This window comes from Nipponia nippon, unplaced genomic scaffold, assembly GCF_047370975.1.
Source record: "Nipponia nippon isolate SJK-2023a ecotype South Korea unplaced genomic scaffold, ASM4737097v1 scaffold_1, whole genome shotgun sequence".
NCBI lineage: Eukaryota > Metazoa > Chordata > Aves > Pelecaniformes > Threskiornithidae > Nipponia > Nipponia nippon.
In genome coordinates this window covers 125,087,075-125,113,761 of record NW_028262290.1, presented here as the reverse complement: position 1 = coordinate 125,113,761, position 26,687 = coordinate 125,087,075, and the positions used below count along the sequence as shown (strand labels likewise).

General features: G+C 40.3%; 1 protein-coding gene across 17 annotated transcripts in view; it reads right to left on the bottom strand.

Moving 5' to 3' along the window:
• Positions 1–26,687, bottom strand: part of THRB (thyroid hormone receptor beta) — a 174,909-nt gene that overhangs the window by 94,400 nt on the left and 53,822 nt on the right. For 4 of the 17 annotated variants that reach the window (XM_087771212.1, XM_087771231.1, XM_087771202.1 and 1 more), the window contains one exon: positions 2,837–2,980. The exons of 12 other annotated variants lie outside the window; for them this stretch is intronic. The gene's annotated coding sequence lies outside the window, so the exon portion shown is untranslated. Of the gene's footprint in view, positions 1–2,799; positions 2,981–16,980; positions 17,089–26,687 lie in introns of all 17 variants that reach the window. One more of the 17 variants, XM_087771277.1, reaches the window with a different exon arrangement.

Here is a 26,687-nt window from a genome sequence, read left to right as displayed (position 1 = left end):
AAAATTCAAGCTCAATAATTAATTACATTCTGCCTCTCCAAATTCCCACACTAGGCTGACTAAGAGAAATAACTCTTCTTTACCCCTCCTAGACAACAAGTTTTTATATGGCTAATGGACACAGCATTCCACCTCTGAGAAAGCTGTGAGGTTAACTAGTGAGAAATAAGAGATATTTATAATATTTGGATAAGATGACAGCAGCAGATGAAGAGTATTGTAGTAAGTTTGAAGTGTATGTCAACCCAAAAGCTAAATCATTGTTCTCTAATTACACTTTCCATCAGAGAATAACAGCACAGATGATCATACAGGACAGGCAGCTGTCAGGACTTGGTGTCTGAGGGACTACTGCACAGACTGAATGATTTGGGATAGGAGAGTATTTGATACAATTCAGATATGGTTATGAAAAGCTGATAAATCAGTAAAGTAAAACACATTTAAATATAGCACTAGACCTCAATAAAACACAGAAGGCATCCAAACCATTTCAGTCTGAAGAATATGGAGCATTAACACTATACTATGTTCTTAGACAGCCATAAAACAAATCAGTACCTCATGCCACTTTTCAGTGAATTACCAATACATCAAGAGAAGGAAAACTATTATGATACCTGTGCTACACACATAACATAAACCACTCATCGTGCTGGGATTATAATTGGAATTTTCTTCTGAGGCTGACAGATGAAGACTATAACCTTAAGCAGCACTCTCACAAGATTTTATTTATTGCATATTTCATGTATATTTGTAAAGGACTTCGTTAGCTTCTTTCCTGTCTGGTACAAAAGAGTGTGCATCATCACTGAAAATAATCACAAGGCAAGGCTACCACGAAGGGTCTTGCTAGTATTGCATGTATTTCACAGTGACAAAGAAACGGTGCAGTTCTTTCTGAATACTGGACATTTCATCAATAAAACCTGTTTTGTTCCTTCCTTAACCTGGTCTGTGTCATATTTGCTGGCTGTGTCACTGTTTTACAGATGCCATGTACCTGCAGCCTAGAGGCTGTATCCACGCAAGCACAAGACATTATTAATATATGGTGACATACTATTTTTACATTGATCAGATTACTACGGGGAATATACACAGTGGATGTTGCCAAAAGCATAGGATTGTTCTCCATGAACCAGATGGTAACTTTCAATCCCGTTTCTGTTTAATTTTGGTTTCTAAAAACTCTTACAATTCTAAATCAGAAGCAGGGTAATTTCAACCCAGTCTCACTTGAAAGCTGGTGTTGCAACAATTAATTCAACTCTGGTCCAATTCTTCATTCATTCCACTCATTTTCAATCTGTAAGGCGTAAAGTCTCCACATGTTTATTCAAAGAAGGTCCAAGATACTACAGGCATAACATCCACTGCATACTGCGCCCATGGTCTGATGCACCCTGTGCACGCTATTGAGATTCACTGCCAGAAGTTCAGGCACCTAAGGCTTGGTCACCTACCCCCCCAGTCAGCACCACACTGACTGGGCACAGACTCAGGAAAACAGCTCAGGTAGATTAATTAGTATCATCAACTTTTGCACAAGAAATCAATCTTCTTCAGCAGTGGAAATGCTGGGTCATTATACATTGGCCGAGAGAGACAATAAAAACTCAAAGTTTTCTGAGCATAGAAATGGTAAGCAGAATGTTTTTACGAATGTTTCCTTTATTCTACATAAAGTTTAACACCAATTCTGCAAGAAAAAAAAATGTCACAATAGTTTTATATCTTGCTGCTTCTTTAGATTTCACAAAAAACCCAAGAGCATGTACACGAACTTCTATATTATTTGATTTACACATATTTTATATATAAAAGTCTAAATCATCCTGTGCATGTAAACACACATAAAAACTATGACAAATAACTGCTTCTTTAAATATACTACTTTCTGTTACCAGGTGGAAAGGATGGAGCCATCAGACAAAGACTACCCCTATGCCACTGTTTGCTTTAAACTGGAACCTGTTCTCAGAACTATCACCCACGTACGTCCAAAGACTGGTAACCCTACATCTCCCAGTGCAAGAACCCAGTTCACATGAACTCTCTTCCTTCTGATCAGATCTGTAACTCATTGCTATACAGACACTTCCTATTCATTTAAATTTCTTAACTATTCACATTAATACCAGGTATGGTGAGACCACCACATACGCTGCCTTCAAAACATGTACTGGAACTTTTCAGGTCTCCAATAAACAAGTAGCAGGAATTAATTTCCATCTTTTGTTGAGCAGTAATATAATTCCATTGATTTTGGTGCAATTATTTTCAATTTATATATATGACAATCAAGGGAAATGCAGTATCACTGAACGGGTATTTCACTTTTAGCTTTCAGCCAAGTATAGACATCCCAATGCTTTTTTATTTGTAGTAGGTGTTTGTTTATTGTACATCATTGTTTCATTTATAATCAACTATCACACAACTCTCTTACAAGCACGGTCATCAATATCATTGTTTTCTTGCTTTCATCCCTATTACTCTCATCTAGGAAAGATTTGCAGTACATAATAAAAGAGCCCCAATACTGTTGCAACACCCAAACACATGAAAAAGCATCGCAAATCCCAACACCGTAAATCATACTTCCTTCCTCCTCTTGGTCACAAAATGTAATTACATCTGAATCTAAGCACAATGCACCAATTGTTCTCACAGTATTTTGCATGTGCATTGAGCCTTTTATCTACAGATGCTAATGCTCTTTAGAAGTTTGAATTTAGATCTGCAATCCCCACAATACAGAGCTAAGAGAACTAGATTCTGTGATTAACCAACCATCTTTGCATCCGGACACGTAAAAGAAGTGCTTTACTTGAAACGGTATTCCCAGTTTGAAGAGGATTCATAGATCTGCTTTTTCAGACGATGCACTGAATAACCCCCTCGCTCTCATCCAGCAGGTCAGACAGGCTCCAAGAGGAATTTACGCACCTAAACTCAGGATGATCAAAATAGTCTGAAAATAAAGTGAAAAAGCTGTTAATTCACCTGAGCTACCTTTAGCGCTAGCTGGGTATCCCAAGCAGGAGGAAGGGAGGCAACAGGAGCAATGTATGAGCTCTCTGTGCAAAGACACTTAGGAAAAGGCTGCTCAGGGTCAGACGTATTCTCAGGGCTCACGTGCAAAGACAAACCATCCTACAGAGGGGAGGAGAGCCTGCTACAATCCCGTTTTCCAGCTCACATCCAGGTGGCCTCTTTGGGATGTTGGACTTTACCAAATTTAGCATTTAAAGGAAGGAGGAATTGGATTATCCTTTAATGTGTTATGCCAGCCACACCTCTTAAATAATCAACTCATATATAGATCCTGAATATACAGATACAATATAGATATACTGTATAGATATAGTTATACTGTATAGATACTCATCTACAGATCCTGACTAACATATCTTCAACTTCAGCACACTTTCTCCCCAAAGCAATGGAGAATCCAGGGCTTTCTGTGGTGGTTCTCTCTGCATCTTTGAAATTTTTGGTCACAGCTGCTAGTTCTTCCCAGAGTTGGAGGCAACCCTTGGAGTGCCTCAGGCACTTGAGGAACAGAGTCCAAACTACAGCATACCCTTTGGGTCTTAGAAGAACTTTTGCTAATATAACTGCCTCCTTGTAAAGCCTCGTCTTTTAACTCAGTAACAGTAACCACAGAGGTTAGCATTTGAGCTTCAATTTTTTTTCAGCTGTTCATGAGCTTTACAAAACATTAAAGACCTTTCTCTGGAGGTCATGGGACTCCAAATGAATGTGGTGATAATTAGGTCAATCCTATGGAACATTAATCAGAAATAAGGACTGAGACCTTAAAACTTTGTAAGAAAATGTGTAAGCCCCCCCGCCCCCAACTCACAATGCTAATGATGAAACTCATTGCAGTAAAATGGACAGTCTGTTCCCCCAAGATTTCCAGAATACCTGAGACATTGCTGAATCTTAGGAACTTGACTAGCAACAGTCTGATGTGATACAGGTAGGATCAGAAAGCTTTCTTGATTTCAAAGAATAGACTGGAACATCACCTGGAAAAGTGACTCTTTGGTAATGTAACCCTACTGATGATTTTAGTTTACTACATATTTTTTTAATGTGTAAGATTCAGTTCTCCATTTCCTCATTAATTTTATACCCTTTGTCATGGGCTGCTGTTGGTTAACCTGACTGGCTGATAGCACTGTGAATGAGAATCAGTTTTGCAGATTTTAACTGAAAGACAGCTAGTGATAAAAGAAAATATATGAACATCTGGATCAAGAACATCTTGAACAGGAATTTAAAAACGGCTCACACAATGGAGCCATTACATTACAAAATTACTGTACATTACACACATTACAGAAATGCTGCTTATATTTTGTTTTATTGACATGGTAAATTACCAGTCTTGTTCACTGTAAGACACACTTTTAAATTAACTGTTGTTGTGGTTTAACCCTGCAGGCAGCTAAACACCACAAAGCCATTTGCTCACTTCCTCCCAGTAAGACGGGGGAGAGAATAGGAAAAGAAAAGGTAAAACTCGTGGGTTGAGATAAAGACAATTTAATAGTACAGAAAGGGATGGGAAAATAATAATGATAAAAGAACATAAAAAAAAAAGTGAGGCACAATGCAATTGCTCACCACTCGCTAACTGATGCCCAGCCAGTTCCCAAGCAGCAGCCGTGCACCCCTGGCCAACTCCCCCCAGTTTTTTTGTTCAGCATGATGCCATATGGTATGGAATATGCCTCTGGCCAGTTCGGGTCAGCTGTCCTGGCTGTGTCCCCTCCCAGCTTCTTGTGCACCTCCAGCCTCCTCGCTGGCAGGGCAGTATGAGAAGCTGAAAAGTCCTTGACTTAGTGTAAGCACTGCTCAGCAACAACTAAAACATCAGTGTGTTATCAACATTATTCTCATGCTAAATCTAAAACACAGGACTGTACCAGCTGCTAGGAAGAAAACTAACTATATCCCAGTCAAAACCAGGACATCCGTTCAGATTTATCAGCATAACTAGATTTATTACACACATGTAGACACCTGTTTTATAAAACATAGCAACTGTGCCAGAACGACCACACTGGAATCCTCTGGCTCTCATCCAAGAGGAAATGCATTGCAAGCGTTGCTGAACTGCCCTAAGAAGTCTTGAATTTTACAATGAGGAGATCACCAGCCAAAGTAACAGACATTTTACCATTTGCTAATCTCCACATCAAAAAGACTAAGGGAAAAATACTAAGTTTTGGTCATTTGGCCATTATTACATGAGATGAAGACGAAGACTAACACTGCATTTCTTGTTAGAAGTGGTTGATATCTTTCCTGTCCATCTGGTCCCCTTTTAAATAAACATTTAAGTCTTATTTATAATGGAGGAAAAAGTCAAAGGCACAAGGATGAATATGGAAAAAACCCCAAATTCTCAGATGAATGGAAATAATATCAGGCTTACCACACTCTACTCTGTTTCCAGGTACCATCCCAACATTCATTAGGGGGTATCTCCCACAGGAGACACCATTCTAGAGCCACTGCTGGAGGCCAGGTGGGACATCCTCTGTGACATCTCAAATATCACTGGACATCAGCATGTTGGCAGCTGAACCAAGACATTAGTTACGTTCCCCAACATGAGACTGTAACCAATCAAAGGCATGCTTCATGATTCAGGTTTGGTGTTGAAAACCCTTCTCCGTTAGGAGTCTCGTAGGAGTAGTTAATGACAGTAATCTCTGGGGCATTCCACCCACACCACACCACTAGATGAAAGGATGCTTCCCAAAGGTTTCTGTGACTCTGCCTACCAAGATATCTGCCTCGATCAATGCATACTTTGGTGCTGTTGTAAATGGACGGGCCAGCATCTTTCCAAGTGCAATAGTTTAACAAAATAAATCAAGACTAATAGTTCAAAACTGCATTCAGTTTGCTTTACTCATTGTTCTGAAACCTTCTGACAGGTAAAGTTTTGATTTAGGCCATCTCTATTGTGTACAGAAGATAATCCACCCAATAGATTTCAAGGTCGTCTTCAGCTTCGAAGGTCAGTTACTCCAGCTCTACAGCCAAGCTCTCACAGCAAGCCAAAAATTGCTCATGAAATTTTCAGTGATTGAGAAGGGTGTGTACATGCGGAAGACATAATAGTGTTGTCCCCTGGCCAAACTAGTTGGAACAGCCCCTCTTCGCATTTGTAGCTTTGTTTAAATATTTCACCAGTATGGTACAGAAGTATGGTAACATCATTTGTTCAAAGTCAGAATTATTCAGATAGAGGAATATAGGGAAATATAGCCTTATTATGGTGTAGTGTAATGGCCTTTACCACATGTATTCCAAATTCTTCTGGTAATGGCAAACAATGATGCTAGGCATCCAGAAATTGTGTCAACAATGTTATATTGAAGACTGAGCAAATGGATGTCTCTGTAGAAGTTCATGAGCATGGAAATACCTTTCCATTCCTACTAAGCATGAAGATGTTTTGTTTATTTAGTGCTACGCAGAACAATGGACCAATTCAGACTCAGGGCAAGACTGATTTCCAGAGGTCTTGAGAACAAGCACATCAGTAGACAAGTACTTTGATGCCTCTGTGTATGGGAGGAATAACCCCAAACCCAGGAGAAGGTAGGAAGAAAGTGAAGACACCCATGAGATGTAGTCATTGTGGTACATTGACAAAAATGAGCGAAGTGGAAAAGATGCTTTTGGCTGAAGTATTGCTAAAAACATGTGTATAAGAAAGCTCTTCTAAACGTATACTAAAAAAGTCTTATTGGTAGTGCCTTTTTTTTTTTTTTTAAATTCCACAACATTAAAAAAAAATCCCTCTTGCCTCAGCATTTGTGAAGATCTTAAGGAGCAAATTTTGATACAAATAAACTGACCACTACAAAGAATAAGATGATTGTCACATGTTGACCGCTGAATGGTCCACAGATAGCAGTGACGTATCTCTACTAATGATATGCTTCAACCTTAGTCAAATAATTCCAGATTTTCTTTTTTTACAGTGCTCACAGAGGAAATTGTTACTGACCTAGATAGATATTTCAAAGTTCAGTTCAGTTAAGAGCTTTACTTAGATTTTAGACTTCGTTTTGCCTTTTGCTTTTAGGCTAGTTTAACTTATTCTACTCCTTACTCTTCCCTAGTAAGGCTGTGTATTAAAATTCCATGTCCTTTTCTATACGATAATTAAAAAAAAAAAAATGAAGCACACTATGATGGTAAAAGAGAAAACCTGAGCAGCCTGCCTTGCAATACATAGATTGCTTTGGAGATCTACAATAAGAGAATAAAATAGTAGCATTATTAATAAATTTAGCGATGAATAATCACAAGCGTAAGAATTACCATTATCTGGTAGTGCTTCAGCTAACAAGCAGGATAACAAGTAGGCTAACAGTGCCATTTTTGAATGGCATTGTCAAGGAATTTTACGAAAATATTTTCATTTGACTGTTCCTTTTAAGAGTTTCATGGGAACTGGAAATGGGAGGGATTTCTTTTCAAGAGTTTTGCTCTGTTGTGAATACGGAGTAATGCTGCTAGTGGTCCTGCTGAAAAGAGTTTCAAATCTGGTATTTGCTATAAAACTGCAAAGGCAAATCTGAGAACTTCTCCAAACATAAGAAGAAATAAGACAACTGAAATGTGATACTTAGTAACTCCAAGGAGATCTTTTCCCATCTCTACAATTACAGCTTATGCATATAATTATAGTCACAATATAATTATTGCTCATTTTGCACTTTTACAAATGGGGGGTAATGTCAGAAGCCAGTACCCCTGACTCGCAATATATTTTCTGACATTCATAATGCTTACAACCAACAGAAGATCTTTAGGGCTTCCTCAAGCATAGCATAGTAAAAAATAAGTGAATACCTATTAAACTAGGTAACTAAGTTCTGATCACAAAAACAAAGGTTCGATACGCTTTCATAGAAATTATTTTTTGTGAAATACACCAGGATTTTTTTTGTTGTAAATAAAACTGCCATATCAAGTAGTATACCGAGAACAGGATCCTACAGTTTAAATTTTGTTGCCTTTCATCAAAAGTAATCTTTTGCACTAAGTAACAAGATAGCACTATATTAATCTGCATTACTCTATTAATTTACTAAGGTCTGTTCAGCTATTTGTAGGGGACTTGATCTGCATCTTCTTGGCTGTCCAACAGTCATGCACAATCTTGACAACTAGGAATGGTGAATCCACTCTCCAATATACTGGAAAGACCAGCAAGAAGTGCCACATTTCCTACAACATCTGAGAAACTTCACGTAGTCATAGCAAGGTCAAATACAATCACGGTCCAAATCTCAGTGAAAGCCTGCAATTTAAACAGCCCTTATCTAGATGTATGGAAAAGGTAATCAGTAAACACTGACCCTTTAACTGTTTAGGGCAAACAGTATTATTAAGTCATGTTCCCATTTAATCTCATTTGTAAATAAATAAGTCTCAAAAAATTCATCTCCATTTCAGCGAAAGCATTTTTGCCAGCTGCAACTGAAATGGCCAAAATCTGAATACTTTCACAGATCACCAAAACCTTCAGTAAAAACCTCAATTTTTATATTCAATTACCTGGCAAGTATCTCAAGAGTAATATTAGTCTATGTCTTGCTATAGGATGCAGAAAATGTAGATCTGTATAACAATATACAAAATCATACGTGTATAATTATTACTATATATATAAAAGTGGCTTTCAGATCACTGTCAATTTTTATTAAAATAATGAAATTGCTTGTAGAAGTGCAGACATAACATAACGTAACATTACTTTACTGATGTATAATTTGAATGCCACACAATTAATAAGAAATCTGTCAGAATGCCCCACACAATACAGAACAGTCAAATGCTTTATTCTTCCTGTCAAGGAATTAACTGCTGCTTTTTTATCACTGAAAGTGAGTGTGTAAATATTATGCTAACTTTCAACAAAATGACCTGGGATTTAAATTTACACTGGGGCTGAAAATTCATACCTAACATAGATAAGCTAACAATCTTCTCTTGTAAAATATATTAAGTAATTAATTGGGGGAAAAAAAATAAAAATCACATGCCCAAACACAGGGCAGAGTCCCTGCAATGTTTGCACTGGATTTATTTTGAGCTGTGTTCACCTTGCACGAAGCTGTGCAGTTTCACATGAAAACATCAGGAAATCTCTGAGCTCCAAGGATAAAATCTGGCATCAAAGAATTAAAAACAAAAAGACTATTTTTGTTTCAGATGCGCTTTTCAGGAACCGAGCTTGCTCTGTGTTTTTGTTACAAGCTGCTGACACCCTCCATGGGAAACACGGTTATTTTAGACTTCTACTGCAGCAAACAGCTCTGGCGATTTCCTCTGAAGTGCTCGCCCAGCGCTGGGATGGCTTCTCCCTTTTCCCAAAGGGAAGCAGGAATACTGCATACAGCCATCATCACTGACTCATCATCATCATCACCTTTCCAGCAGTGGCAGAGGTTGCCTCCCCTCCACGCAACCACCAGACCTGCCTGCAAACTTTGTGGGATGCCACGAGAGGAGGAAGACTCCGGTACCAACTGCCCCCCTGCCCACCTCGCCAGGGATGAGCGCACCAGCCGCTCTGCGCACGAGGCAGAGGAAGATCACACAGGGACGCTCCCCTCGGGGGAAACGTCTGGAGCACAACACACCTTGGTTTCAGCCTGACCACCCATTTGTACAGGAGACAAATCCTAGCCGTACGCTAGTAGAAAACACCACCTAAGCCTAAAACACTCTGGTCACGGTTCCACCACAAAGCGTAATCACCTTGCCATGGGAGATAATCACCTTGTAACATAGAGACTTGATAGCAGTTATTTTATGGAAGGAAGCATAAAAAAAAAATTAAGATTACAGGTAAAGTTGAATCCAAACACTAAAGAAATGCTGGGGTTTTCTTCCTTTCATTAAACAAAACTGTGTGTATGTAAAGGACCACCACTATCAAGAGAGAACAACTCTTACACGGTTATGAGTAACAAAATGCTCTTGGCAGTATTTACCCAGTTCTAATCAGAAGATAGAGTTGAAAAAAACCCCAAAACAAAAGACAACATACTAAAAAACACATAAAAAACCAACCCTGGGAACAGCAGGAAGCAGTATCATCTCAATGAAAGTCATGATTAAAGCTTTTAACTCAGTTATGAGCCTTCCCAATTATTTCCAGCACTGAGTAACATCCTGAATTTAGCAGCACTGACCTTCACTTTCAGTTCCCTGCCGCAACGCTGTTTTCTAGCAGAGAATCAATCTGCAAATCGGAAGTATAACACGTACGCAACGCAGCCTTCAAACAAAGGACCACTGTCACAGAGAGGAGCCTACCACGAATAATCTCATTATTACAATCATGAATGATCTGACTCATGAAGCGTCTGAAGCAATGTTTCAGGCTACAGTCACTTATACACAAAGCACACCTGGCTATTTCACCCAGCAAATAGATGCTTAGTAATGCTACATGGTTTTATAAAGAGAAACCCTTGAGACAGTACAGCCAGAGCTGCAGAGTTAAGAGGAAATTAGTTCTTCTATCATTATGTGTTTATCTTTCCCTTCTTTGGGAAAGGAGGAGACATACCCACTTCTCGCTAGCATACTTTGCTTTTCATAGTAGGATAAAACACTTCAGATAATTCAGGATACAACCGATGCAGCCTTATGCAGCCCAAAGTACTCAATACTCAACTAGCACTGACCCGTGCCCCGAGGAACCCAGGCTGGGTGGCCAGCACACACGGGTCACCTGCACCCACCCCAGCACACAGGTACCGAGCAGCGCACCTGCCTTCGCGGTCCTCATGAGCATCACAGGCCCCGCAACACCCGCCTTTCTGAGCAAGGCACTGGGATGCAGGGACACAGGCAGAGTGAGGCTGCACCGTGTCTGCCGAGCCAAAAGCCCTTGCAGTCCCTGAAAACAATCCTGCTGGCGACAAATGCTGGCGACACAGTGCTGCACAGGTGCAACGCTGGGCCAACCCTGCCAGGGTAACGCCAGGTTTGATGGTTCTACGGGCTTTAGAGGGAAAAAGTGTCATTGTCAAGCCACTAAGGATTAATACTAGGAAACAAACATCCAGTTACAGAAAATATTCACAGAAGGGGAAAAAAAAGTGCAAGGGAGTCAAACTGCTTCCTTCATAAACAAGAAACCAACTCAATTTAACTGCAGAACTCAGCAGCACCCTGACTACCAAACCTTCGCCAGCCCCGGGCTGCCTGGGCAGGCAGGAGTCCAGAAAGTAATAAAAATGATTATTTAAAAAAAAAAACATCTGAAACTTAAGAGACTACACAAGTCTTTCTTAATAAGGTAAATGAAGTTTCTTTATGAACATATTCCCAAGCTGAACACACATTTTAACTTGAAATAGAGGGAGTGTTTTGTAGAAGCATTATGTAGATGTGAAGCTGCTTTTATGTAACTCAATTTATTGGAGAAACACGTTGTAGCATGTTTTTAAAATATTATAGAGATAAAAGTATAATCATTGAAATATTTGCATATTTTGTAGTACAAAGAAATACTGTATGCTAACAGACTATTTGTTGTCACATTAGCTTCAAACAAATAAGGAAATAAGGGTTGATTTATTACTCTGTGTCTCAGGCTGTAGGATGGTAAAATTCCACTGACGGTAGTTTAAATAAAGGTCTAGTAAAAGTAATGGAAAAAATCCTATCAATTTCATGATTCAGAACAATAAGTGGTATGACATGAGGTGTTTAACTTTATTAAAATAATTTATTAATTTACCTTATTCATTTACACTATCTAAAGGACTGACTTCCAAACTGTGATTTCTTAAATCTGCACTTTAAAGAAGTGTTGACATGCTGAGAGTTGCATACTGTATCCTTCATAAATAACAAACCGACTGAATCTGTTTTAACTGCAAAACTCAGCAGCACCTCTGGCTCAGGACCCTGGTCACCCAGCCTCCTGCCCTGCTCCTGCAGCCAGCCATGGCTCGTGGTACTTTTCACTTTGATTTTTGACCCCACCATTACCACTGGGCCACTCTCCAGAATCTGACAGTTCTAATTGTTATCTCCCAACTTAATAAACTGCAGATCAGTTTGTAGATCCTCCCATGGCAGTGTTGGCCATGGTCAGCTAAAACAGTTTTCTCCCCTCCTGCGTGCCTCACTGCAGCAGGCAAGGAGGGGAAAGACAGGAGGAGAGAGGGGAAAATAAACTTCAGCATGCACATACACACGTATGTTTACACACACATGCATACATGTGTATATAAATATGTATTTACATGTATACAGTACACCTAAAGTCATGTTTACAAATACAGGATGTATATATAATTAAAAATGAAAGGTGGAGTCCTGAATCCACAGAAACATCAGCTGCTTTGGTTAACGACTCCAAGTTTTGCTCCCGTTCACACGAGGCAATTTTGGAGCAAAGCAGCACATATTGAAGCTCACTGGCAAACCAAATCCAACAGCTGTGGTTTGATTCAGTGTGTTGGTCACATCCAAAAAAAGTCTCATGAAAATCCTCTCAGCAAAACCCGCTGCCCATGAAGAGCATCAGGAGGCTGTGCTCACACCACTGCAGGGCTTTGTGCTGGGGGCCAAATGAAATGATACATAAAAAAAGCATCATATACCCTTGACTGCATCCAGTAGTAGGATCACATTTAGAGTACTAAAGAGATTTAATAAATCCATTTTGAAGTAGTTTCATCTTCTTCAGAGATGGCAAGTAGATTAACAGAGCGTTTCTTTCAAGTAGTATAGCTAAGGCCATACAGCTCCATGTGTAGATATCCCTCAGAGTAAGAATGTCCTGTTCTAGTTAAAATCAATCTACTGTGAACAGAGATCAAATTAAACCAAAAGAAGACATTCTCAATGCACTACAAGACTGTCAGCATATTCCTTCATAATTCCACAGGTATTTTGGAGTGGCACAGACCAATCACAGATTAAAAAAATAAAGAACAATTCCCAACTATGTATTTGTATCTATTTTTTCTTTCCCTCCCAATAATAAAGTATTCTCTCATAAATGCTGTGGAATTGTAGCATCTTGGATTTCATCTTACAAGTAACAGGGAAGTTTCTGTGTAGTAACAATCCTTGTGGAAGAATTAGCAGGTTATCATTCCATTTATGTGTAGGTTGAAAATGAAAATTCTAGAGAGTTGTAGAAGTTTTAGACTAATGTTTCTTTACATCGTGCTACTAAGGAAAAAATTCTACAGTAGAGGCATAACCCCCAAATAAAATTGCTGACAAAGTCTTAAATACCAAAACCCAGCAAAAAGTCCCAAATCTCAATTTAAAAAATAGTTTAAAAAATCAAATTATGATGAGAATTCTTAACCCAGGTCATTAGCTGTGTTAACATTTGCAGCATATTACAGGTATTAAGAAGAACACATTTTTATTTGAGTGTAAAAGTTTGGGACTTTCCTCATATGACCTTCTTGGCATACTGCCAAGGCTCAGCTCTCGTTGACATTTAATCTGAACATAATCCCTGAAATATCTGTGCCATTGCTGGGCTGCATGGGAATGATTCCCCGACAACATACATGGAATTGTGCTGTAAATTTTATTTTCAGCTCATGGCTGTTCCCCTACCTTTCCAGCTGTTGCACATTATTTGTTTGAATAAAAATAAATAATCCATACCCTTTATTTTTTTATAAAACCATATAGTACCTAAAAAAGAAAACAAGTCTGACGCTCCTTATTTCAGTTGTTTTTCTACTGATGGCTACCATATTTTTAAGGGAGCAAACTCCAGAAAACAAATAAAATTGTTTTATTCAGCAGCTCATGAACAGCCTGGGTAATGAACTGCAGTGGTTCAAGCAACCCCATCAACTCTTAACAGGAGCAAGCCCACACTGCAGCAGAGGGACAAGGGTTCCAGCTGAGGGTACCTGCACTTGACTATGGTCTTCCGAATGAGCAACTGCATTTACAAAAAAAGCCTACACTTAAAGAGCTTTTTCATATTCAAAGATGCCTCTGATCTCTGAAGCCAGCTGCCTTTTTGTCATGAACACTGTGAAAAATCACAGTGTCCAAGATTTCCACATCTGTGATTTTTGGCACTTGTGCAAGGGTAGGGACTGAATAACTGATGCCTGAACAACACTAATGAAACTAAGGCAACACAGCAATTTGTCCCACAGGGAAGCATAGAAAAGCCCAAAAATCACTGCAACAAGATGAGTGCGGATCTCTCATTGTTTTCTGTGTGCTCAGGATTTCACATGTATTTTTCCCCTGTATTAAGGAAGGAGCTAGGTAGGCAAAGCAGCACCGACTTTAATCTTGCTAATGCAGGTCCTAAAAGTAGTAAATCATACAGCAGTATGAGCTCCGGTATGGGACGGAGAGATCTACCCATTGACCTGCATACTTAGTTCAACAACAATTTAAGTGTCATTATAGTTCATGTGAACTAACACTGGCCTACCTACATTTGCTGTGGTCCAATTTCTGCCTGAAGCAGAGACTGGCTCGTATGGAGACTTTGTATTTATGATCCCAATGTTTTCCCCTTTCTATGTAAAGCAAGTAAATAAAACGAACAGGAAAGATTAACTATTCACTTCAAAAGATGAACTCAATTTAAGAACTGGATGACAGATAAGGTAATTTTAATTTTTTTAAACTCTTAATTTGCAACAGAAAGCTTGCTTTGTTCAGCAGACTCCTCTCCCTGTGCATTACCCCCTTCCCACAAAGACATTTCCTACGCAATGAGTTGACCAAGCTGCGCCAAGGACCATAATTCTGTGGGAAAAGAGAAAGTGCTCTGAAGCATTCATAAAGGCTTATTTTATTAATTTTAAGTTACTTATAATGCTAATCTCTTCATACGTGTAGAACACTTATCCTGTCTCAAAGGTATTCTTTTGGGTTGGGGTGCAGGGGACCTTTCAGCTCTTCTCCTTCTGCTCTTTAAGAAAGCTAAACTCCAAGGAAAAATAGGAGCTACTACTGCAGTCCTCCTGCAGTTTCCTACAACGGAGTGGCTTGGATCCAACCAACAGCCACTTAAGTCACTGGGGAGCTGTTAGTGTTTGGTTTAGGCCACCTAAAAGTGAGAAATTGAGAAACATGTTTTTACCTGGCCTTCAGCCAGGTACAGTGCCACCACTAATTAGTGGCTGCTATAAAGAGACCTTTTGAAAGAGTCATACGTGAGATACGAATCAACAAACACAATGCAAACCCCATCCCCATCTCAAAGAGGGGAAAAATCATTGCAGCTTTATCATAAATATTTTTAGGTGTTCTGGTGCCAGCCTGCTGCCAAAGGAATTCACTGATAGGGAAGGGCAAGGTCTGTTTGCAATGGAGTCCTCCCCAGGGAGATGCATTTCACGGCTCCCAGCCAAAGCCTCCAAAACGCCCCCGGAGTAGCAGTTGGGCTGGAGCTGCCCCATCATGCCCTCCCACTGCAGCCAGATTTGCCTATATTTGCAGCTGGCACCACCAAAGGCTACAGAAACTTGTAGTCAGCACAATCCCTTCCAGATTGACTTTTCAGTCTCTTCAGCTAATAAATACTGAGATCAGTGCATGGACTGACAACAACTGTAAACGTAGTTTATATATGAGGCTCTGCACCTCCCTAAACCTTTTCTTTTTCATAACAATTTCTGTGTGACTGTTACCATCATGGCCCTCACTAGCCTCAAAAGAAAATTGCCCACCAAACTGGCTTGTAAAAACATCATTTCACCTAGCACTGACACAACAAAATCCTTTTTGCTCACTGTTTCCAATCCTCACAATAACCGTGCTGTACACAGAGCATCATGATGAAGAAAAGCTACACGGGTTAGTCCAACAACTCAGCGGTGGTTTCTTCCATTGCTGCTCCAGAGCAATGGAACTGGCTCAGGACCTTAAATCTTGATGCTAAATACACGTTCACTGTGCAGCCAATCCTATCCTTCTCAACACAAAAAAAACCCAGGGCTGTGCAGCCTACAGCTACTAGTGATGTACATCCTACTAGTACACCATGTACTAACTAAATGAAAAAATGCTTTCAACGGTGAGTGAGTAAGACTATGTTTTTAATAATGTCTCCATTTGCAACTAAAAACGCAGACAACAGAAAACAAAGTCAGAAAGAGAGCAACCAAGGATCAAAAAGAATACTGCATACATAGGTGTATCTTATACAAACAATTTTTGGAAGAACACATTCAGCCAAAGCATCAGCAGTGCTCAGGAATTCAATGATCCCTTCCAACAGAGAACTGCAGAGGGCTTTACAAACTAGAAATCCCACAGAGGCAAGTAAACACTACCTATTTTCAAGTAAAGTGTTACAAACAAAGCCTGAAGAGTGAACTATAGGTGTGAGGGTCAAAAAATCCACATGTGCAAGCAAATGTATGATCTGTATGTGCAATTAGTGTGGCCCTGTGTGATAAGTAAATATACCAGAACAGTAATTATTTCTCTAACTTGCTGTTGTGGGCCTGTGACACCACCAGCTTTGTGAGCTACTGTTGCACCTGTGGTTGCAAATGAGCTGCACGATGGAAAACCACTCTCTAGAAAGCTCACTCAAGCTCACAGGGTTTGGTTTTGTTCTGTTGCTAGCTTGACTTAAAACTTGAGTTGTGCCCCTAACCTGACTTATTCAAAGAGAAAAGATTTTAGCACTAGGGAAGTGGTGCTGTAAGCCTGAGCAGATGGCCCACGGGGAGGAGGAGGAGGAGGTGGCTTGATACTGTTGCGGATAACAGCGCTAGCGATGCAGTTAGGAAGCAAAAGCTTGTATTTCAGCATCCTCCTCAAACGCTAAGCCCGAGAGAGACTGGTCTAGTGTATAAAATGCACCAAGATCCAGAGTCTCAGGGGAAAATGGCACAGCCAGCTCAAGTCCGCATCTCTATGCTCCTTTCCCCTGCAAAACACAGTTACCTTTTCAGTAATGCCTGCTGAGAACAGTCCCTCTCCCATGCCATCATGTCACAGAGTCATCTGGGAGTGTGCTAGTTGGCATGGGCCAAAACCATGTCATGGAATGTGCTGCAAATTAAACAATATGGAAAATCATAAGATACAATTCCTGGCCCTGATTAATTTACCAATTTGTAGACACAGCCTTGGTGAAGCAAAGTGGAAGCGGAGTCTTTCTGCCCATCACTGCAGTTAAAATACCCCCATCAGAAACAGCGTGATACAGCAGGACAAAAGACGAAGCCTCCACATTTTAGTCCCATAGCCACAACACGATCACGTTCGCACCACAAAAAAGCGGGAAGCACAAATAACTTCTAAACACAAAGTGAAATATTTCTCTGAATATAAAGAGGCCAGAAGATGAGTGCTACAATAGATATCAGGGCGCTGGCAAAGGCAAAGTGTGAAATGGATGCTTTCCAGCATTCAGTTTAGGAAGACAAACATTGTTTCACAAATTCACTGTAGCCTGGCTTATTTTCCAAGCTCCTTAACTCATGCCAAAGGGCTTGGACTTTCTGAACATCCTGTTCTGTTTCCTCCACCACTAGCCTGAGTCCTCAGTGCTAAATGTCTTTATTTCAGAGCCCCATTTTCTATCATTTTATTCCAAACTCCTCACTCTGTAGGCTTTGTATTTTACTTCTGGGTAAGAGTAAGACAAGCAGATTAATGAGAAGTCTGAACAGCACATTAAGTTACACCTATTTTAAGAGCCTTCTACAGTAAGCATCCCAAGGCACTGTATAAAAATAAAACCACACAAATTGCATTTAAAACTAACAAAAAGCTTGCAGATGCTGGCATGCCTTGAAGCATAAAGATCTATGATAATGATTCCACGATTCCCCAAAGTCTCAGAGACACATGAACACAGACCATTTTACCTGTCATTGCCTGATGCATTAGCAATCTGCTCGGATGTAAAGCTGAGGCATCTCCATGACGGCCTACTGGCAGGAAAAATACTCCCCCCTTGACAAGGGCAGGAAAACAGCTTTAGTCTACGAGCAGCAGCTGGCCATTTCAGGGATTCCCTAACTGACTAAAGGCAATGCCTCCTGCAGCTCTCAATGGCAGCTGCAGAACACATTTCTGCTCCTTTCTTTGCCTCTCCAGAGCTGCAAGAAGTTCAAGGCACAAGTGGTCTCATGGGGGCAACTACAGCAGCAAAGGTTCGGGCAGAGACGGAAACATCATCTCTCATCCTAATGACTTTTAGGTCCCAGATCCACTGCTCTTGGGACTCCACCAACACCGCAAGAAACAGAAGCAAAGACCTTGGCATGGCTGACGTGCACACTGGGGCCGGCTCACCCACCCATACAGATATACCTCCTGGCTGCTGGGGTAAGGTGACATGGGAGAAGGCATTTCTCTTGGTATGAGAGGGAACCGCTGCTGCCACTGAAGTGCCAGGAAACCTGTTGCTGCTGTTGATGTGGACACAAAACAGTCCACTTGCTTCCTACTTCTCTCTCTGCCGTAAGACCTCCTGTCTTGCCTCCTTCCTCTTCTTTCCCATGGCAGCGTTTCAGGCTGAGAGCAAAGCATGCAGTCAGAGATAACAAGGAACCAACTGTGACCTTATTTGCCTTAAATAACTGCATTTCTACACTGTCCAGTCAAGCAGCCATGGGGCACAACAGATGCTCCTGTGGGAACCTTAGACCCCAATGACACCTTCAAAGCAGCCCGGTAAGGAATCTGGGCGACTCTGCACTTGGTCTCAGGCTCATCAGGAGCTGCTGCTGGCTGTCAGAACCTGTATCAGGAGCTACAAGCAGCAAGCACAGACCTGCTGTGCTGCAAGACCCCATGCCCTCCATACGCCCTTTTCTAGGAATGCTCCAGAGTGGGTCCTCACTCCCTGGTACTGGGCTGACCACGCTGCTGTCTGGTAAACATCACTCCTCTGTGCAGCTCCCACATAACTACTTCATCTTGCCCTGCCATTTATAGGCAGAAATGGTTAAAGCAGTGTATAGATAATCAGCTGGTCCCTGCGGAGATTTATTGACCTTTCTTGACATGGTTTAGGAGGAAAGAACCAAGTGATGCGTTTGCGGCCTCTTCAGGCAAGTCGTATTGGAAGATCAGCTTTGGCCTGCAAACCCTACCGAACAGCAGTGTGGCTCACGCTAGATTCAACTCTACTTTAAAATTATATATTTATTAACACACACAAAAGAGGAAAAAGATGTAAGAGCACAAATGGTAAGTGGACAGCAGGCTGCGGTCGCAACAGTGAAGTCAAGCTAAGGCCCAAGGGCCATCAAAACTTTAACCTGTTCACATTACTTTGTGTGCAGCTGAGGTGATCACTAGCATATGCACATTCTAAAATCTGTGGAATTAAAAAAAATTTTTTTTAAATTGTTGTGGCTGCCAAATAGTGACACTAGTGAATAGTATTGAGTCTAGTAAGTTAGCTAAAACCAGAGCTGCAAACTTAGGGGGACATGGAATAACATCAACCTAAGAAGAACTGGAGGTCCTGAAGAATGCTGGAATCACATTTTGAAACCAACTCAAGAATATGTATTTGAAATCAACTGAACAGACAAAGCCGGGATGAAATGTGTTTCATTTTACACTGATGCTTCAGTAAAGAAGGCCTGGACAGACAAGACTTCAAGCTCACACTGCTCAAGTAAGGAACGCTTTCCTCACCATCTGGCTCAGAAATCACTTGGATTCCAGAGTGGCCTTCTGATCGCCAACAGGAAAGCAGGGAAACTATTTTAAGTAAGCATCACTAAAAATAAAATGGGAGATGCAATGAAAGGAAAAAAGAAAGTAGTCAGTGATATATACAGTATACAGATTTCGCTATTTATACTTTTAAGGCTATTTATATTTGAAAGCTTTCCCTTTGAGACTGACAGGCGGGCTTCCACATTCATCAGGCTGGTATTCATTCAACTACACAGTATTTATAGAAATGTGTAAAGGCCAACAGAAATAAAAAAGACATTAAAATTAATTTATGTCATAATTGGGGGCTATTATTATCACCTCACACTCAAGTGCAGCCACACATAAACAAAACATTTCCCAACATTACACTGACAGACGTTTTGAATGCTCTCCATGAAATTCTGCTGGAGCAACACAGCACACCGTGAAAAAACTAATGCAGCAGTTTGACACAGTCTGACACAACTTACATTGCCCAGAGATAAGCTCTTTCAGACAAACCGGCTCTTTCAGATAAACTGGCTGTGTGGTCTTGATTGCCCAAAGAGCTGAACACTTGATGTCATTCAGGACACCAGTGCAGCACCTGTGATGGCAGGGCTGTGAAGAACCTATACAACATCAACTCACGACAGAGCAAATCTAAAGGGCAGAACTGAAGAGGAAAGGATCCGTGAGTGGGATGACCAGTGAAAGACTGGTGATATGCTGGAGGAGAACCGTTGAAATACCCTGCACAACCCTTTCCAAAAATGTTGCATTTGGCTCTTCAGAAGCTAAGGCATTTGAAAGGGAAGTGCAACTCCTCTTGCGCATCTCAAGTTCCTCAGAAAACACCGAGCACGTCTGGTTAAGAACAGGTCACGTTCATGAACCCATTTAGAAAACGTGAGTTAAGATGAATGCTGCTTCTCTAGTAACCTGGATGATCTAACTTAGTTTCAGAGTCAATTGACTGCTTTCTGCTAAAATTGATATGTCATAAGCTTTGTTCATGTGGCAACACTGTTTAGCTTAATTAGCTAGCTTTCCTCTCTATCAGTCCTTTCCCTGATGTCTTTATTAGGAGCTATCTTATCATGCCTCAGGTTTTACTTTGCTACCCTGTTCTGCTAAGATATAGGCTCTCAGAAACACTTTTCTTTCTGTACCTGTTCTAGTTTGAATCGTTCTTGAATTCAAAACCCAGACTTATATACAGTGCAACACACGAAATTTCATTTTGTACATTTTTCTTCAATGACCATAAAATTTCCATGCCTCCTTCACCTTCGCATTACCCCTATTCCATTCTAGATCCGTATTTATCTTTCCAGGGGCCGCATTACTTATCCATTCAGGTCTGGAGATTTGCCTTGTTTTGATACAAGTTTCCAGTACTTTATAAATATTTTCTCTACTATTAAATTTAGAGTCTGGATGGGTTTTGTCTAATGTTTCTAAGCTTTTTAGTCCAGCCAACTTAACTACGTACCAACCTCACTACCTTGTTTCCTTAATTTCACAGCCTGTTCTTCTGTGAGAAAGGGCCTTATTTATGGACCTATGTTCGCTGATGCTTGTATTAAATTTAAATGGAAACAATTAAATGCATGCTTCATCCAAGCTTATTTTGTATAATCAACCCTTCTATAATGTCCTCATGCTACATCAAAACAAAATCTGAGAGAGCACATCAACATCTCAGTTCAGTAACCTTTTTTAAGAAGAAATCATATTCACTGCCTGTCGCAGCTTGCACCCAAGACAGTCAGTGTCCTAAGTTTCCAAGGGATTGCATCTACTGAGCCATTTACAGCTGTATTTCTACAAGCTAAATTAACATGCCCAAGACTGTTTAGGCCAACTGGCACAGAAAGGTGCCATGCTATTAAACTCTCTCACCCTCCGAAACAGGGTGGCTGCTTCCAAACTGCTTACTGGGAAGAATCCCAAGTAACTTTCAAACTTTACCTGGGAATAGTTCAGGTGAGTTCCCATAAACATAAACCAAAACTAGGCCAGGGACAGTTAACAGTAGCAACAATTGATTTCCAGGGCCTGGGAATGCTTCCTAGCACCATTTAATTTACTAGTACAGATATGCCCATTGCATGAAGACCTCTTAATGCCTGCATGACCCTGCGTTCTTCATGACTCTTTGTAGGTCTTCATTAGCTTGTCATTCTCTCACCTTCCTCTCAGAGATCAAAATAATTCTACTGATATCACAGCAGCCACAGCTTTTAGGAGAGTTTTCTCTGGCTTGACATATTAATCTTTGTTTTCTTCCAACAGGGATGCCGCGATCTTTGTCTCAAGTTTTTTCTTCAGGACGATTTTCAGCTTTATCTTCGTACAGTGTTTCTTTGCTCCTGGAAAACAAAACACTACTCTTTCCCCTAGCTAAGCTCTGCTGACAGACATGTCTTTCCACCAAAGAGGAGTCTTCAGACACACACATCTGTGTCTTCCTCATATCACTAGGAATCCCAGTTCTTCATGGAGTTTTTTTCCTTTTTCCCCTGCTGCTGCTCAACTATCTTCTAATTTCTCTCACCAGTTCTTTAATCGCATCCTTGTTCCTCCTCAGCCTCAAGTCGCTAGTCATCTCCATCTTACCCTCCTTTTTTTCTGGTGCCACTCTTCTTCTTTGGTGTCATCTGTTTCTCCCTTTTTCTCCTGAGTTTTCCATCATAACAGATCAGTCTTTCACTTGATTTCTCCACTACCGATTAGTGCCAGCCTCTACACTGTGATTATAGCCACATGCATCTGTGGTCAGCTTCCTCAAAGACCTCTCCCTTCCAAGTACTATTTTTACATACAGCTGTGCATTCAGATCACCTCAACTGCTGCTTCTCTTCCCTCATGTCTTTAGCTCCCTGCCTCTAGCTGCATCTAAACTACTTAGATATTCTCTCTCCTAACTTTGTCAGGTGACATTTCTATGTAAAAATAGATCCTATCAGGTAACACTGAAGAAAGTAAATCTCCTCCTGCTCCTGCATCCAGTCTCACTGTCTTCTCTGCTATCCTTCATTCATTGCTGCATCACTGCACATCCTTCCTTGTCTCTGCCTTCAAGGAAAAATAAACAGCCCAGACAAAACCCATCCAGACTCTAAATTTTCATCAAATGCTGGCTTCCTCTGGGCACTGAGTTTTTAAATTTTTGGCCAAATCTGAAAGGCAGTTATCTGCCTAGTCTAAACTACGCTCTCTTAGGCGAATGGTTTCCATTGTGACCAAAGGCAGAAAACCTCCTTCATATCCCTCAGCCACAAGAAGTTTAATCCACTGACAACTGCAAATAGGTCCTGCAAATACCAGAGAAAGGAAAAGAAGAAAGAGTAATTACAACGTAGGGCAGGAATTCTTGTACATGAAGCTTTACTACAACTTAAAGAAAAAGGGATGCCTACCTAAATAGAATAAAATGAAAGACGTAGTGGGAGGAATTTCATGTCAAGAGATTAATAAGCCCAGTTTGAGGAATCTTCATTTTCTGGTAAGAGGCTAGGTACTAAGAGATAACCCATCATGCTTGTGAAACAAGAAAAAAAAAAAGTTTACATGAAACTCAGATACAGAACATAATGATTGGAGTTTTCTGCAAAATTGCAAATGATTGCAGAAGCATGTGGCTAAAAAGAAAATACAGTTCAAGGATTTAACAAGGATATATTTTTGCAAATCAAAGTACAGAGTCCAACCCTTGATTATTCCCATCAAAGTGTGAAACCATATTAAGGAGTTGGATCATACAATCTAAACGGCACTTCGTTGTTTTTTTCCCTTGAAACAACATAGATTTTATAGGACGAATAATAAGGACAGATCTTCAAAGGACATGTGGATGTGTCAGAACAGAGTACAAAGCAGACCGTCATCTGAACTTTTTTATTATATAATAAAAATAGCACTTTGTTTTGCGAATTGGGAGTTTATCAGTTTCACTTTCACTGCCGGGCTTTCCTGCATATCCACGCGTGCAAGAAAGGACAAGCAATGAACTGCAGGAAAGCCTTTTGCCCTTAATGCTTTGGTTTACTTCCAGAACTTAAAATCCAGCAATGCTGCTAAACAAATAAGGCTGAGACACAAACAGAAAGAGTATGCCGATTGCTTTGATGTAAACAAGCATCCAGGCATCAAATTTAATTGTCAATAACTGGGAGGATTTTCAAAGACGCAAATGGACAGTAAATGCCAAGTTCAAAAGATATTCGAGGTTGGCCTAAGTGATCTAATTGCTCCTGTAAACCTTCAGCTCCTGAAAGCTATGAAGTCTCCTTTACTGTTGTTAAAGATTTTGGAACGTGTATCCACTATAAACACTATACTAATTATAATTAATTACATTAATTTTCTCTCATAATTTCCGCAGTGATTTTCCTAAAACAAAGCCAGCCAAGAATACATCCAAACAGGTATTTCCTCTGCTAGGTCACCGAAGCATGCTGTTGTACCTGGCCTACTGACCTTGGCAGACCTCTGCCTAAAACTGATTTAGGACATAAGTGAAAATAAGTCTGAAGGTTTTTTCTTTCCTTCGAATCACCATAAAACCACCACGAAGTCTGAAACTGCTAGACATTTCCTGCCAGAAAATGTCCCTGAGACTCCTAGCAGTGTATCACCGCCAGTCAGGCTGGCAGTACAGGGAGTCTCACACCTCTCCTGACTGCACCAGACTCACCTGAACTAGTTGCAGAAAACCTGTTAACACCTTTCTGGCAGATCACATTTATCTGTGGCCTCTGTTACGAAGTACAATGCAGAGACTGATCCACAAACACCAGCAAAAAAACCCAGGAATCTTTTAGCTGGCTTTAAATTAGGGTCATTTTTTCCCCTTAACGATGCAGACGAAGGTGCAGTCCCTGCCTCTGACCAATGCTGCCATGAATATTTTTTAAAAAGATATATTAGAGTAAAACAAAAAAGAAGATGTATCAGAGTAAAAGCCTTACAACATTAATTCCATAACTGATATAAAATCTATGGGGATAAAACAAAGCGCAAGCCTTTCACAGTTCCTTCTAAAACTTTAGAAATCTTCCTCTGAATTCCCAGTGTTGCTTTGACTTGCTTTTTAGACTAATTCTTTGCCAGAGGTGCTGTGTAATTGTTTATGTCTCATCTAACCTGAAATGGAAGTTGAAATTCAACAAATAAATATGCAAATATCAGCTAGTGATTTGTACTTGCAAAATATAATCCAAATGTTTATTGCGATCCTATTTAAGAAGTTCCCAGTAGACACATTTCTAGTAACAGATTAAATGCCAATAGGATCAGATTTCCTGAGAGCCAATCGTGAAGGGCTAGGAAACCTGTGTAAAGAAATTCCTGAACAAGATTCCACAGATAAATCCTTTTGTTATGAAAAATATTCAAAGAAGTATGCTTAACAGGGAAATGTGACTGACTGGTTCAGTACTCAACTACTTGTCACACACTTACATCAAGGAAAAGCATTTTTCCCACCAGTGGGAGAATTTAATTATATGGGGTACAGGGAAAAGAAAAAAAAAAATCCATTGTGAAAGGGCTCTTTCACCATTCTAGTCAAAGTAGATGTCTTAGAATATGTCAGCTGGACAAATCGAAAATACAAAAATAAAAGATGATTGAAGATAGTGTATCTTCACCTAGCAATTGGTAACTATGTGTTCCAGCCAGAGAAAACACTGGGAAAGCTACCGGAGGAGTTTTCCTTTGGCTCAGGGAACAGATGAGCAAGAGTTCTCCTAAGGCACTGCCTACAAAGCCAAAAGCTGTTAAATTCAGCGGCGGCTGAAGCAAGTTACAACACAGTCTGCTCCAGCCTATGTGGACAGAGCCAAGCTGCAGTATAATAACATTCAGGGGGAAAAGAGAGAGGGGAGAGAAAACATACCTTATGGTTTTATCCCAAGCCTGAGCCAGACTCTCTCAAGCAAGTCAGAATACGGAGGTAGAAAAGGCTTTCTGCTCAGAGTCCTCACCTCTAGCAGTGCAGGTTTTATAGTTGTATTTTCTAGTGTTTATTCAATCCAGTTTTCACTTCCCAAAGAATAGAGACACTTTCTTTGGAAAATTATGCCACTTGCTGTCCCTTGAGGAAGACTTTTCCAGTCCAATAAATCGCATCTCTCCTGACATGCATTCTTTCTCAGTTAATCTAATTTTTCCTATATGCCACTCTACCATCCCAAGCATTTTGATCAAACCATTCCTACAGCACTGCTTTCTCCATGCCCCTCTCCTACACGAAACCTCTCTTCATCTGTCCTTGCACATTTCTTCATGTCCATGGTTCATTTTCCTTTCTCTTCTCAGAATTTCAGTTAAACCACATAAAATGATGCATAAAGACTAGAGGGAAGTTTCAAAAGCCACTGAAGTGAAAAACAGGCTGGAATTGTGAATTAAGGACTGTTTTCTGGTCAGCTGTGCAGCTCTAGCTCATTGCATAAGCATGAGCATAAAATCATTCTGCAGCTTCAAGTAACTCCTATTTGTCTAATTTCCACTTAATTTAAGAATTAGCTGGAGCAAACTGTACTGGCATTCTAAGGAAGGCAGAAAAAGTTGAGAGTATCTAAACAGGTTTTGATATAGTGAGTGCGATACTATGCCAATCAGAACCAGTATTTAGGATCCCATAAGAACAAGAAATCACTGCAGGTTCTAATTTTATTTCAAGGAAGCAAGGAATAATAAAGTTTAAACAGAATTATGAATGCTAATACCTTTTACAGCAGTCTCGTGTTTAACCTCTGTCTCTTCCTATATGTGAAAGCTTTACCTTTAGACAACTTTTGGAAACCCAGAACATCGAATCCACCCACGCAGAACAGGAACCCACCAGAGTCCGCCTGCCATTTTCCCACTGAGGACACGCTGCTGAAAGAAGTGAGCGCTCCCTGCCATTTTCACTTATCTTTTGCTGCCAGCCAAGCTGGAGCTCTTCCCATAAATCCCAGTATTTTCCAATC